Source organism: Carassius gibelio, chromosome A2, assembly GCF_023724105.1.
Source record: "Carassius gibelio isolate Cgi1373 ecotype wild population from Czech Republic chromosome A2, carGib1.2-hapl.c, whole genome shotgun sequence".
Taxonomy (NCBI): Eukaryota; Metazoa; Chordata; class Actinopteri; order Cypriniformes; family Cyprinidae; genus Carassius; species Carassius gibelio.
The window spans coordinates 11,440,370-11,455,426 of NC_068372.1; the positions used below are offsets into that span (position 1 = coordinate 11,440,370).

Sequence of the window (15,057 nt, forward strand, 5' to 3'; positions counted from 1 at the left end):
ATCACATACACAGAACAATATATATAACTTTAGTAACACTTTATTTTAATATTTATAAAAAATGTATAAGGTGTGCATTGTAGCTGACACCTATATGAACACATTACAATTGTTTTATGACTGCAAGTCTTTCTTCTCAAATGCTATTGAGCTTCAAATTTGCATTTGAGCCCATGTGAAAAAGTAGCATAATTTACATATGACCAGAGATGTATAGTAACGAAGTAGAACTACTTCACTACTGTACTTAAGTACTAAAAGGCGGTATCTGTACTTTACTAGAGTATTATTTTTTTCTCCTACTTCCACTTTTACTTCGGTACATATTTTCGCTGAGTTTAATACTTTTACTCCGATATTTTTTTTATGTGCTGCATCGTTACTCGTTACAATTATAATAATGTTACGAATCATTCCATTACAAACCACTGCCAGAACTGTAGATGGCAGGTTTGATGAAGCTGCCACATCATTGAGCGAATCAAGCGATACTGCGCGTGCTGACTGAACTGCTGTGAAGAGAAAGATGAACACCGAGCCGAGCCAGATAATGACTCGTTCACGAGTCAAGAGCCGGTTGCATCGGTTCTCGGATGACCAGTAACGTTAGTTCTTTCTGACAGTTCCGATTCAATAAACCAGTTGAAGAAAACAGTTCACTGATTCTTTTGCGCTCGATGCAATGGCGTCATTGGCGTTGACTGCACATGGGCTCATAACATTAACACAGAATCAGTTTAGAATCAATCACCAAAAGAATCAGTTCAGTTCAGACGCTCTGTGTGTCGGTTTGCTTCACGCTAAATCACACATGCGCAGTATCATCAGCTCCTCGGTTCACGAATCGGACGCGTCTGACAGAAACGGTTCTTGACTCGTGAACGAGTCATTATCTGGCTCGGCTCGGTGTTCATCTTCAGTTCTCTCTTCACAGCAGTTCAGTCAGTGTACTGTTTGAGTCAATGAATTACTCCGGGATATTGGTTTGTTTTAACTCAGAGGGAGTGTCAGACACATTAAACAAGTTAAGCTTAATTAATCTGTGGATTAATGCGTATTGGAGACGCGAACTGTTTAAAACGATTCAGTTCGATTTGGTGGACTGTTTCAAAAAGATCCGGTTACATCGAATGATTCGTTCGCGAACCAGATATCACAAACTGCTTTGTTTTTAACTCTTACAACAGACATGGAAGAGAAGACAATGCTGAATAAAGTCGTAGTTTTTGCTATTTTTGGACCAAAATGTATTTTGGATGCTTCAAAAAATTCTAAATGACCCTCTGATGTCTTATGGGTTTGAAACAACATGAGGGTAAGTTATCAATGACATCATTTTGCAAATTGGGCTAACTGACCCTACTAACCGTTTTTTATTTACAAGAAGTTAGTCAAAGGAATTGTTATTGTCCTTTAGGTTAATCATTTGAAATAGTAAAAACAATATGTTCAAACTTTTGACTATTTTCTTTAATAGCTACATAACACAATACTTCTACTTTTACTTTCAGTACTTGAGTAGTACATTTTAAAATAGACTACTTGCAATACTTAAGTACAAAAAATGTTGAATACTTTAGTACTTCTACTTAAGTGTGGTGCTTAAAGAGCACTTCTACTTCTACTCAAGTCACTTTTTTGATAGAGCACTTGTACTTTTACTCAAGTATGGGTCTCTAGTACTTTATACATCTCTGCATATGACTTACAGTTTGTTGTAATAAATATCAAACATTCAATTTAATTGTGCATTATAGCTGTCACCTAGATGAACAATTACAGTTGTTTTTATGACTGTAAGTCATTCTCGTCAAATGCTACTGACGTTAGAAAAGTGTATAACAATATCACATGTAACTTTAGAGACCGGCCCTAAATTTGAGACTCTAGAAAGTCCAATGTCAAGACAACTTTATGCCTGTTTTATTTTCTTTAGTTTTCTTTTCTCTGTTCCGGATTGCTGATGTCCTATACCCAGGCATAGATGTCCATCCATCAATTACGAACATTCAGCCGCAAACATGAGGTGTGAGCGGTCGCGAGCGCGGATGGGAGAATGGCGCATGTTTTTTTTTTTGTTTTTTTTGTTGAGCAACTGGGATGGTGCCCCCTCTTGGAGTTGGTGCCCTACGAAGACTGCATACTATGCATATAGGGAGCGGCGGTACTATCTGGAAGATATATTCCTCAAACGATCTTACAAGAGGAGGTGATGCTAATCCTTCAAGAATCGCATAAAAGCTATTCAAGTGTACAGTTTCCTTTTATTGCATCTTGAAATAAATATTTCTGAATTCTGAATCAAACTGGGTTGTGTTTATTTATTTATTTTATAAGACAACTGAGACTTTAATCTCCTTTGTAATATATGTGCTTTTAAACCAAGAACAATTTATTTATAGATGTATTACTGCTTAATAATGACTATTATTAAGGGAAAAGGCTTTATAATCATGAACTATTTACTAAAGCTTAGCTAATGAGTGCAATTATTATAAAGTGTTACCATTGCATATACTAATGTTAACAAATTAGACATTATTTTACAGTGTTACCAAATCCTTAAATAATGTATTAGTGTTTTGTAATGATTTTAATGACCTATAAGCATTTGTGAAATAGTTTTGCTTGCATTGCAGCTTTATCTGTCAGTTGAAGAGTTTTACTGTTACATCCATGAGATTAATAAATGTCACGTCACATGTTGTCATAGGTCAGTATCAAATGAGTTTGAAATTATTATTTGCAGCACAAATTAGGGTTCTTAGGATGTTTTTAAATCCCTAAAACTGTCAGAAAAGGATAAGGCCTAAGAGATTTCTTAACCTGTAATGAAAGGAAAAAAACACCACCATTAGCAACAACAAAAACAATAACAATTTAAAATACAGATATTTTTCCTGATTATTAAAGGGATGATTAGGTCTCTCTCTCTCTCTCTCTGCCAGACAGCCCCTCCCTACAGTCCACACACACTGTCACAGTCACCAACCCCCTCACACTCCCCCTCCCTCTCCCCCTCCCTTCCCTCACACAGACAGGGTGGACAGAGTGAGATCATGTCAGTTGAGAAGTCTGACAGTTTTTTAATTTTCTTTTATCCATACAGTGTTGTAAAGTCGTGAAACTATGCATATTTCCTCAGAATGATTTGATCTTTGAATAAAAAAATGCTTTGAAGTGTTTGGAAGCTGCAATTTAAACATACAAGACAATTAATGTTTCACTTTTTACTGTCATTTCAAAAATTCACCACGACAAAACCGTTCAAGCTAACCAAAATCCGTTCGCAATTTAAGTTCCTCAATGGTTTTTCTTCATGTAGACAAAGTTTGGTGTGTATAGTGTACTTCCCCTGTGAGGAGTATGCATTAATTCACAACTGTAAAATCTCAAAAATACACATTCAAATCAAAATAGCCGACTTCCTGTTGATCGTAGCTTATGACTGTGAATTAGAAAGTTGTCCGTCTTGATTAGAACAATTTATGTACCAAGTTTTGTGTCTGTAGCTAAAACTAACCCCCCCACTTTTGACAAAAGGTGGCGCTATAGCGTGCCTCCTTCACGCCCTTTTAAAAGCTATTGCCATTGTCTAGCTATCACTAATACTGATATGTGTTTTGAGATTCATGTAAATCTGAGGTTGTTGTCTGCCTCAAACTCATCATAACAGAACATTCAAGTTTGACACGTTGCCATGGCAACGCCATATTAGATATCAATATCCCCACAACAGATTTACATCGGCCATGTTTTGTCATTATTCTGATGAAGTTTTAAGGAAATTGAGTAAAAATAAGATGCTGAATTCAAAACATTTTGAAAATGACTCACTTCCTGCTGCCAGTTGGTGGCGCTATAACATTGACTCTTAATAGTCACATATATACGATCTGTATCATACAACGAACAAACCAATGAAGTTTGATCAAATTCAGGAAATGTATTTGGACGTTATTAGACATTTCCTGTTTCTCATTTCTCGCCATAATTTCAACGCCTCACCACGGGCAAACCGTTCGAGATATCAAAAATCCCCTCGCAATTTTTCATCCCCAATGTCTTGAGATCATGTTCACCGAGTTTCGTGACGAACGGGTTGAAAACCTCAGAGGAGTATTTCAAATTCCAGAGCATGCTTTTTTTAAACAGCCCTGAATAGCTGACTTCCTGTTGGGCGGAGCCTAAGACATAAAGTGTGAAAGTTGTTCGGCTCAATGAGATCTATAAGTGTACCGAGTTTCATATAAATACATGCAAGTGTGTGTGAGCTATGGTTCAAGATTTCTGAAGGTGTTCCAGGGGGCGCTGTAGAGTCCCTGTGCCACGCCCGGGTCCCAGCCTCTGCAGCATCCTGATGGCCGCAGATTCCAACGTGTGTGCCAATTTTCAAGAGTTTTTGAGCATGTTAAGGCCCCTAAAAACCCCCGGAAGGTTTAATAAAAAATAAAAAAAATAATAAGAAGAAGAATAATCCTTAGAAGAACAATAGGGCTCTTCGCCCCTTCGGGCTTGAGCCCTAATAAACGGAGCAATTCCAATAGGGTCCTCACACCATCGGTGCTCGGGCCCTAATTAAAGCTGCAAGCAGCGATGAACGGGCCCTCGCACCCGGGCTCCCCGCCAGCGAGTGGCATTAGTAAAAAGGTGAACGGCGAGAAATATGCATTTAAAGTCATAAATATAATTGGAATATATCAAATTATATTCCATATATGTTCCAATCTTCCTGTTGCCAGCAGGTGGTGCTATCATTTTAATGGAATATTGACCTTCAGATGTGTTTAGGGAAGGACTCTTATCGAATATGTGTATCGGGAAGATCGAAGATTTTATGCCTGAGTTACAACAACTTCTCTTGCTTTGGCGAGACATCAAATTGTGCCAAGGCGTTATGGACACGCCCTTTAACAAAAACTCAAGATCTCCATAATTTAACATTGCACAGGCCTTTAGATTAGACTGACCACAAAAAAAATTACATTTCTGTCAAAAGATTTCTAGGAGTAGCTTGTGGCAGCATAAAACATGTCACTTCCTGTTGCCAGCAGGTGGCGCTATGACTATAACTAAATATGGGCATGTAGATCTGTTAAGGGCAGAAGTCTTATCTAACATGTGAAGTTTGGGGCAGATTGGACATTGTATGTCTGAGTTACAGCAACTTCCTTTTTCATGGTGAAACATCGTAATTTGTCAGGCCGCCATGGACACGCCCTTTATCGAAACCTCAAGATCTTCGCAATTTAACATTGCAAAGGTCTTTAGATTTAACTGACCAAGTTTGGTGTTGATCGGAATAAATTTCTAGGAGGAGTTCGTTAAAGTACAACCCCTGAAAATGGCAAAAAAAACGCCAATTTTGCAGAGAAAATTCTAAATAACCGACTTCCTGTTGGGATTCGGATTTCGTACCAAGAGACTTTTTTGTAGGTATTGGTGTGTTACATGTGTGTACTGATTTTTGTAAATGCACGTGAAACATAGCTCGAGGTGCACTCCGTTGAAAATGTATAGGTGGCGCTATGGAGCCATTTCGCCACACCCAATGGAATATTGGCCTTCAGTTGTGTTCAGGCCAGGACTCTTATCAAACATGTGAAGTTTGGGGAAGATCAGACATTTTATGCCTGAGTTACAAATTTTATTCTCATGGCGAGACATCAAACTTTGTCACGTCGCCAAGGACACACCCTTTATCGAAAACTCAAGATAATCACAATTCACTATCGCAAAGGCCTTTAGATTAAACTGACCATAACACAATTTAGATTTTATTAGATTTCTAGGAGTAGTTCATTGCAGCGTAAGGCATTCACTTCCTGTTGCCAGCAGGTGGCGCTATGACTATAACTAAATTTGGGAATGTTGATCTGTTCAGGTCAGGAGTCTTATCAAACATGTGAAGTTTGGTGCAGATTGGACATTTTATGTCTAAGTTATAGCAACTTCATTTTTCATGGCGAAACATCGAAATTCGCCAAGCCGCCACAGACACGCCCTCAAACGAAAACTCTAGATCTTCGCAATTTAACATCGCAAAGGCCTTTAGATTACACTGACAAACTTTGGTGTTGATCTGAATAAATCTCTAGGAGGAGTTCGTTAAAGTACAACCTCCGGAAATGGCAAAAATGACAAAATTTTGGATGAGAAAAAAAATAATAACTGACTTCCTGTTGGAATTTGGATTTCGTACCAAGAGACTTTTTTGTAGATATTGGTGTGTTACATGTGTGTACCGATTTTCATACAAGTACGTGAAACGTAGCTCAAGATGCACTTCGTTGAAAATTTATAGGTGGCGCTGTCGAGCCATTTTGCCACACCCACCTTAGCAAACCATTGCATACCTAATATTTTTCCAGCTCTGACGTGTGTGCCAAGTTTCATGACTTTTCGAGAAAGTTTCAGAAAAAAAATAATAATAATAATAATAAATATAGCTGCAAGCAGCGATGCAGGGCTCAAGCCACCAATGCCATAACCCCCCCGTGGCATCAGGTAAACTGTGCCCAGCGGGCACATGCATTCACAATATCCCTCTGGCAGTGAGGTTTTAAAGGATACGGCAGTTAAAGGGTTAATCCGAATCATCTAGACTTTAAAATCACATTCACAGAACAATATATATATATATATATATATATATATATATATATATAACTTTAGTAACACTGTACAATAAGATTTCATTTATAAACATTATGTTAACACGAACAATATTTATATAGCATTCATTCATGTCAGTTAATATTCCAAACTTAAACATGAAAAAAATAGTTTTATTGTGATTTTTTTCCAAGTACATTTTACCAATTCCAAACCATATCAATCTTAATAACTACCATTATTTTTTATTTAATGATTTATGAGTGCTATACAATAGTCCAGGAAAGCTGGAAGAGAAAAACTCCTTATATTCATATGTGTAGAATTATTAGGCTTGTTTTCTTTTACAGATGAAATGCGCTAAAATAGAGTTTTAACTCAAACTGTAAAGTCGAAAATTATGAAATACCCATGAGAAATATCAAACACAAATGCAATACAGAAATGGATAAGTTAAGACTTGACCATTGTACAAAAAATGCTGACTGGGTCATGAGGTCAGAAAAGAAGAAAAAAAAACAGGTCAAGAAGAACTGACAAAAAGAATTAGAAAATAATTAGGAATTAATGTGAAGATTAATTTTTAGTCAATTCTGCAAGACAGACTTTCAGGAAAGGAGGTGGAATAAAAATGAGCTCCTAAATCTTAATCCCAGATTCTGGTAGATATATTACTCAAACCATCGGACAAGAGGAGGTGGTGCTGGTCCTTCACGAGTCACTCTAATCTGTTCATTAAGCCTATATATAAAGTCTTAATATATAGTATTTCACAATACTTCATGGTATTCTAATTAAATCATTTTTTGGAATCTTAAGTCTCTCAGAGCCTGACACCGAGTAATTCTGGAGACTCCAGGAAAGTGGCAGTTCTGTAAAATGTTGGCGCTGGAGACTAAATGCACCCTGATAGATTCACACCTAATGCACTTAACACACACACACACACACATTACCAACAGTGACAGTGGAACTGAGTGACATCAGATGTATGATAGTTTTTTAATTTTCTATCATCCATATAGTGTTGTATAGTCATGAAACTATGGTCATGAGACCAGTCATTCTGAGGAAATATGCCTCAGAATGAGTGGTCTTCTATGTGTACATTTTTTTGAAGTGTTTAGAAGCTGCACTTTAAAAAAAATAAAAAGACATTTACTGGTTCCTTTTTTACTATTATTTCAAAAAATCACCACGACAAAACCATTCAAGCTATCCAAAATTCATTCACACCTGTTGTGTAAGATTAATTCTTTAAACAGTGGTAAAAGAGGATGTGGTGCTGAACTTTCAAGAGTCACTCAAAACGTATCTGTCCATAAAGCCTATAAAGAATTATTCTTAATATACAGTTCACAATACTTCAGCATGTTATTCTAATTAAGCGAGGGTCATTTTATCAGTAAAATACATACAATTCATTTTTTTTTTTTGAAAGATTTCTATAAATGATTAAAATCATACTCGTTTCTACAATAATTATTTAAAAGTAATCCTATAGCTCCCTCTGGTGACCATTATTGGTACTAAGAATTGCAAGCTTGATTTATAAGTTATGATAGTTTTAATTTTATGCTGGCTCTTGAAAATGATAAAGCTATGAAACTTACTGTGCTTCCTTCAAATGATGACTTCTACTTATATAAAAAATTATGAAGAGTTTGGAATGAAAAAAATTAAAGATATAGTAAAATAACTATTGTATTTTTTTATGTTACTTTAATAAATCTCTATGGCAACACCATTTAAGCTATCCTAAACCTATTCACAATTTAACATCTCAGTATATTGGCATCATGTTGAAAAAGCAGTATGGAGTAGTATGAGGAGGAGTATGAATTCATTTACAGGCTGATTTTATCATAAATCCACAATAAAATTTCTGAGTTCTGTATCAATCTGTGTTGTTGTTTGTTTATTTTTATCTTTTATTTTTCATAGGAAGATAACTGACCCTTTACTCTCCTTTTTAATAAATGTGCTTATAAACCAAGGACAAGCTATTTATAGCTGTATTTATAAACTGCTTACTACTGACTATTAATGTTGGGACAAGGCTTTATAAAGCATGAACTGACTATTTACTAATGAGTGCAGTTATTATAAAGTGTTATCAATGCATTTGCTAATGTTAACAAATTAAACATTATTTTACAGTGTTATCAAATCCTTAAATGACTCATAAGCATTTGTGAAAGTTCTGCTTGCATTACAGCTTAGTATTGATCTGTGAGCTGAACAGATTTACTGTTACATCCATGAGATTATGTAAATTCAAATAAATATAATGTCACAGGATGTCATAGGTCAGTATCAAATGAGTTTGAAATTATTATTTGCAGCACAAATCCTATTTTTTAGGATTTTTAAAAATCCCTAAAACTGTCAGAAAAGGATAAGGCCTAAGCTATTTCTATGTGAGTGGCTAAATTTATTTTTGTTTTTATTATTGTAATACACAAACTATGAAATTATACAAAATGTATAAAAATGTAAATAAATAAATACGCACACATTAAAAAAGCAGCCAAGTCGAATGAGTTTCCTTTTTTATATAGATTAAAATTGAAGACAGAAAGACAGCTGTTTTCGTTTATATTCGCCAAGCTATTTTGAAATAATCTTGTCCGTGATGTGTTCGTTCGTACGACGAAATGCAGAAACCTGCAGCTCGAGAGAAATGTTATTCTGCCAGTCGCGCTTTCAAATAGTCTTGCACACTTAAACTGGTCACAAACACCTGCATTTAGCTCTTGTTGTGTTACAATGGGTTTATTGTGTGCATGTGTGGTAATATTTTATTTAAAAAAGCTCTTAAACAAGAATAAATTCGTTTGTTTTGAGCTCGACACTGTACGCGCTGATCGGAGCGGTGATTTCAGATAGGCAGCCACAAATATTTAATTTTCACACAAACAGTTCAAAAACATCTTAATTTAGCTCTTGGTGTGTTCTAATTGGTTGATTGTGTGATATCGCTGTAATAATTTATTTTTAAAAGCTTTAAAACAGGAATAAATTCGTTATTCTGAGCTCTTTACTCCAGACGCTTGTGATCACAGCGGTGATTCATCTCTCCTATTTCTCACGTATCTCTGGCCAGAAATAATTTATCCTTGAGCCCTGAACCGGTAATAATCAGATATGTTGGTTTAGCTTGTCAGTGTGAATTAAATCTAACTATTTATGTGTATTATTAACCGATTTAAAAGTGAAAGTAAAAGTCCGGTAATTGCACCTGTAGGGGCGCAATTTCTCTCAGACAATGGAAGTCTGAAGCACATATACTCAAACAGAGTGACAGAGTGAGATGAGATGTCTGACAGTTTTTTTATTTTCTGTTATCCATACAGTGTTGTAAAGTCGTGAAACTATCCATATTTACTCAGAATGACTTTTTTTCTGTATGAAAAAAGGTTTGGAAGTGTTTGGAATTTAAAAATGCAGGACAATTAATAATTCCATTTTTACTGTCATTTAAAAAAATCACCACGACAAAACCGTTCAAGCTATCCAAAATCCATTGGCAATTTAAGTTGTTTAAAATGTTTTGGCATCATGTAGACAAAGTTTGGTGTGTATAGTGTTACTCTCCTCTGAGCAGTATGCATTAATTCACAGCTAAATGTAAAAAAAATCCACATTCAAATCAAAATAGCTGACTTCCTGTTGATCGTAGCTGATGACTGTGAATTAGAAAGTTGTCCGTCTTGATAAGAACAATTTTTGTACCGAGTTTGGTGTCTGTAGCTAAAACTAACCCCCCCACTTTTGACAAAAGGTGGCGCTATAGAGTGCCTCTTCCACGCCCTTTTAAAAGCTTTTTCCATTGTCTAGCTATCAAGAATACTAATATGTGTTTTGAGTTTCATGTAAATCTGAGGTTGTTATCTGCCTCAAAATCACCATAACAGAATATTCAAGTTTGACACGTTGCCATGGCAACAATATATAAGATATCAATATCCCCACAACAGATTTACATCGGCCATGTTTTGTCATTATTCTGATGAAGTTTGAAGCAAATCGAGTAAAAATAAGATGCTGAATTCAAAGCATTTTGAAAATGACACACTTCCTGCTGCCAGTTGGTGGCGCTATAACGTTGACTCTTAATAGTCACATATATACGATCGGTATCATACATCGAACAAACCGATGAAGTTTGATCAAACTCAGGAAATGTATGTGGATGTTATTAGGCATTTCCTGTTTCTCACTTTTTGCCCTAATTTCAACGCCTCGCCACGGGCAAACCGTTCGAGATATCAAAAATCCCCTCGCAATTTTTCATCCCCAATCTCTTGAGATCATGTTCACCGAGTTTGGTGGCAATCAAGTAAAAAACCTATGACAAGTATATCAAATTCCAGAGCATACTTTTTTTAAACAGCCATGAATAGCTGACTTCCTGTTGGGCGGAGCCTTTGACATAGAGCGCGAAAGTTGTTCAGCTCAATGAGATCTACAAGTGTACTGAGTTTCATATAAATATATGCAAGTGTGTGTGAGCTATGGTTCAAGATTTCTGACTGTGTTCCAGGGGGCGCTGTAGAGCCCCTGTGCCACGCCCGGGTCCCAGTCTCTGTGGCGTCCTGTTGGCCGCAGATTCCAATGTGTGTGCCAATTTTCAAGAGTTTTTGAGCATGTTAAGGCCCACAAAAACCCCCGGAAGGTTTAATAAAAAATAAAAAAAATAATAATAAATATAGCTGCAAGCAGCGATGGCGGGCTCAAGCCGTCAGTGCAACGCCACCCCGGTGGCATCGGGAAAACTGTGTCCAGCGGGCATAAGCATTTACAGTAACCCTCTGGCAATCAAATTTTAAGGGATATGGCAGTTAAAGGGTTAATCCGACCCATCTACACTTTGAAATCACATACACAGAACAATATATATAACTTTAGTAACACTTTATTTTAATATATATAAAAAATATATAAGTTGTGCATCGTAGCTGACACCTAAATGAACACATTACAATTGGTTTATGACTGCAAGTCTTTCTCCTCAAATGCTATTGAGCTTCAAATTTGCTTTTGAGCCCATGTGAAAAAGTAGCATAATTTACATATGACTTACAGTTTGTTTTAAAAAATATCAAACATTCAATTTAATGGTGCATTATAGCTGTCACCTAGATGAACAATTACAGTTGTTTTTATGACTGTAAGTCATTCTCTTCAAATGCTACTGACGTTAGAAAAGTGTATAACAATATCACATGTAACTTTAGAGACGGTCCCTAAATTTGAGACTCTCGAATGTCCAATGTCAAGCCAACTTTATGCCTGTTTTTGTTTTGTTTTTTACTTTATTTTTCTTTTCTCTGTGCCGGATTGCTGATGTCTTTTACCCGGGCATAGATGTCCATCCATCAATTACGAACATTCATCCGCAAATGTCCGAGCGGTCGCGAGCGCGGATGGGAGAATGGCGCATGTTTTATTTTTTTTGAGCTACTGGGATGGTGCCCCCTCTGGGAGTTGGTGCCCTACGAAGACTGCGTATTCTGCATATAGGGAGCGGCGGTACTATCTGGAAGATATATTCCTCAAACCGTCGTACAAGAGGAGGTGATGCTAGTACTTCAAGCATCTCTCAAAACCTATCTGTTCATAAAGTCTATATATAAAGTCTTAATATAGTATTCCACAATATGTTGTGCTATTCTAATATTATTGTGGTTTTTTATTGACATTGTTATTTGCTGTTATTTTTTGTTTTAATATTGTTACTGTTGTTACTTGTTGTACGGTGACCTTGAGTGGTTTGAAAGGCGCCTTAAATTAAATGCATTATTATTATTATTATTATTATTATTATTATTATTATTATTATTAGCTGTACACTTGATAAAAAAAATTTAATATAAATTTATGCAATTGTATATATATGTATATATAGTGTACAGTTTTCTTTTATTGCATCTTGAAATAAATGTTTCTGAGTTCTGTGTTTGTTTATTTTTTTTATTTTTATTTTTTTTAGGAAGATTACAGCCTTTAATCTCCTCAAAATAAATGTGCATATAAACCATGAACAATTTAATTATAGCTGTATTTATAAAATGCTTACTAATGACTATTAATTTTGGGAGAAGGCTATATAAAGCAGCAACAGTTGATGTTGAGGCCTAAGATATTTCTTAAGCTGTAATGATGAAAAAACAACAACAACACAAAATTGCTTTTTTTTTCTGCTGGTGATTAAAGAGATGATTAAGTCTCCCTCCCTCTCTCTCTCTCTCTCTCTCTGACACCAAGCCCATCCCCTCTCCCACACATTCACACAAACTCAGCACACACACTTAACACACACACACTTAACACACACACACTTAACACACAAACACACACACACACACACACATTACCCACAGTGACAGAGGGACAGAGTGACATCAGATGTATGGTAGTTTTTTAATTTTCTATCATCCATATAGTGTTGTATAGTCATGAAACTATGCATATTTCCTCAGCATGACTTCTATGTGTACATTTTGTTGAAGTGTTTAGAAGCTGCACTTAAAAAAATAAAAGACATTTACTGGTTCCTTTTTTACTGTTATTTCAAAAAATCACCATGACAAAACCATTCAAGCTATCCAAAATTCATTCGCACCTGTTCTGTAAGATAAATTCTTTAAACAGTGGTAAAAGAGGATGTGGTGCTGATCCTTCAAGAGTCACTCCAAACTTATCTGTCCATAAAGCCTATAAAGAATTATTCTTAATATACAGTATTTCACAATACTTCAGCATATTATTCTAATTAAGTGAGGGTCATTTTATCAGTAAAATACATATTATTTTTCTTTAAAAGATTTCTATAAATGATTTAAATCATACTTGTTTCTACAATAATTATTTAAAAGTAATCATATAGCGCCATCTGGTGGCCATTATTGGTACTAAGAATTGCAAGCTTGATTTATATGTTATGATAGTTTTAATTTTAAGCTGGCTCTTGAAAATGATAAAGCTATGAAACTTACTGTGCTTCTTTCAAATGATGACTTCTACGTATACAGTATTGTTCAAAATAATAGCAGTACAATGTGACTAACCAGAATAATCAAGGTTTTTAGTATATTTTTTATTGCTACGTGGCAAACAAGTTACCAGTAGGTTCAGTAGATTGTCAGAAAACAAACAAGACCCAGCATTCATGATATGCACGCTCTTAAGGCTGTGCAATTGGGCAATTAGTTGAAAGGGGTGTGTTCAAAAAAATAGCAGTGTCTACCTTTGACTGTACAAACTCAAAACTATTTTGTACAAACATTTTTTTTTTTCTGGGATTTAGCAATCCTGTGAATCACTAAACTAATATTTAGTTGTATGACCACAGTTTTTTAAAACTGCTTGACATCTGTGTGGCATGGAGTCAACCAACTTGTGGCACCTCTCAGCTGTTATTCCACTCCATGATTCTTTAACAACATTCCACAATTCATTCACATTTCTTGGTTTTGCTTCAGAAACAGCATTTTTGATATCACCCCACAAGTTCTCAATTGGATTAAGGTCTGGAGATTGGGCTGGCCACTCCATAACATTAATTTTGTTGGTTTGGAACCAAGACTTTGCCCGTTTACTAGTGTGTTTTGGGTCATTGTCTTCTTGAAACAACCATTTCAAGGGCATGTCCTCTTCAGCATAGGGCAACATGACCTCTTCAAGTATTTTAACATATGCAAACTGATCCATGATCCCTGGTATGCGATAAATAGGCCCAACACCATAGTAGGAGAAACATGCCCATATCATGATGCTTGCACCTCCATGCTTCACTGTCTTCACTGTGTACTGTGGCTTGAATTCAGAGTTTGGGGGTCGTCTCACAAACTGCCTGTGGCCCTTGGACCCAAAAAGAACAATTTTACTCTCATCAGTCCACAAAATGTTCCTCCATTTCTCTTTAGGCCAGTTGATGTGTTCTTTGGCAAATTGTAACCTCTTCTGCACATGCCTTTTTTTTAACAGAGGGACTTTGCGGGGGATTCTTGAAAATAGATTAGCTTCACACAGACGTCTTCTAACTGTCACAGTACTTACAGGTAACTCCAGACTGTCTTTGATCATCCTGGAGGTGATCATTGGCTGAGCCTTTGCCATTCTGGTTATTCTTCTATCCATTTTGATGGTTGTCTTCCGTTTTCTTCCACGTCTCTCTGGTTTTGCTCTCCATTTTAAGGCATTGGAGATCATTTTAGCTGAACAGCCTATCATTTTTTGCACCTCTTTATAGGTTTTCCCCTCTCTAATCAACTTTTTAATCAAAGTACGCTGTTCTTCTGAACAATGTCTTGAACGACCCATTTTCCTCAGCTTTCAAATGCATGTTCAACAAGTGTTGGCTTCATCCTTAAATAGGGGCCACCTGATTCACACCTGTTTCTTCACAAAATTGATGACCTCAGTGATTGAATGCCA

General features: G+C 36.0%; 1 long non-coding RNA gene across 1 annotated transcript in view; it reads right to left on the reverse strand.

Annotated features, from left to right (window-relative positions):
• Nucleotides 1-572: 572 nt before the first annotated feature.
• Nucleotides 573-15,057, reverse strand: part of LOC128026553 (uncharacterized) — a 91,987-nt gene continuing 77,502 nt past the window's right edge. The window contains exon 3 of the long non-coding RNA XR_008186451.1: nt 573-2,826. This is a non-coding gene — a long non-coding RNA (uncharacterized LOC128026553). The remainder of the gene's footprint in view (nt 2,827-15,057) is intronic.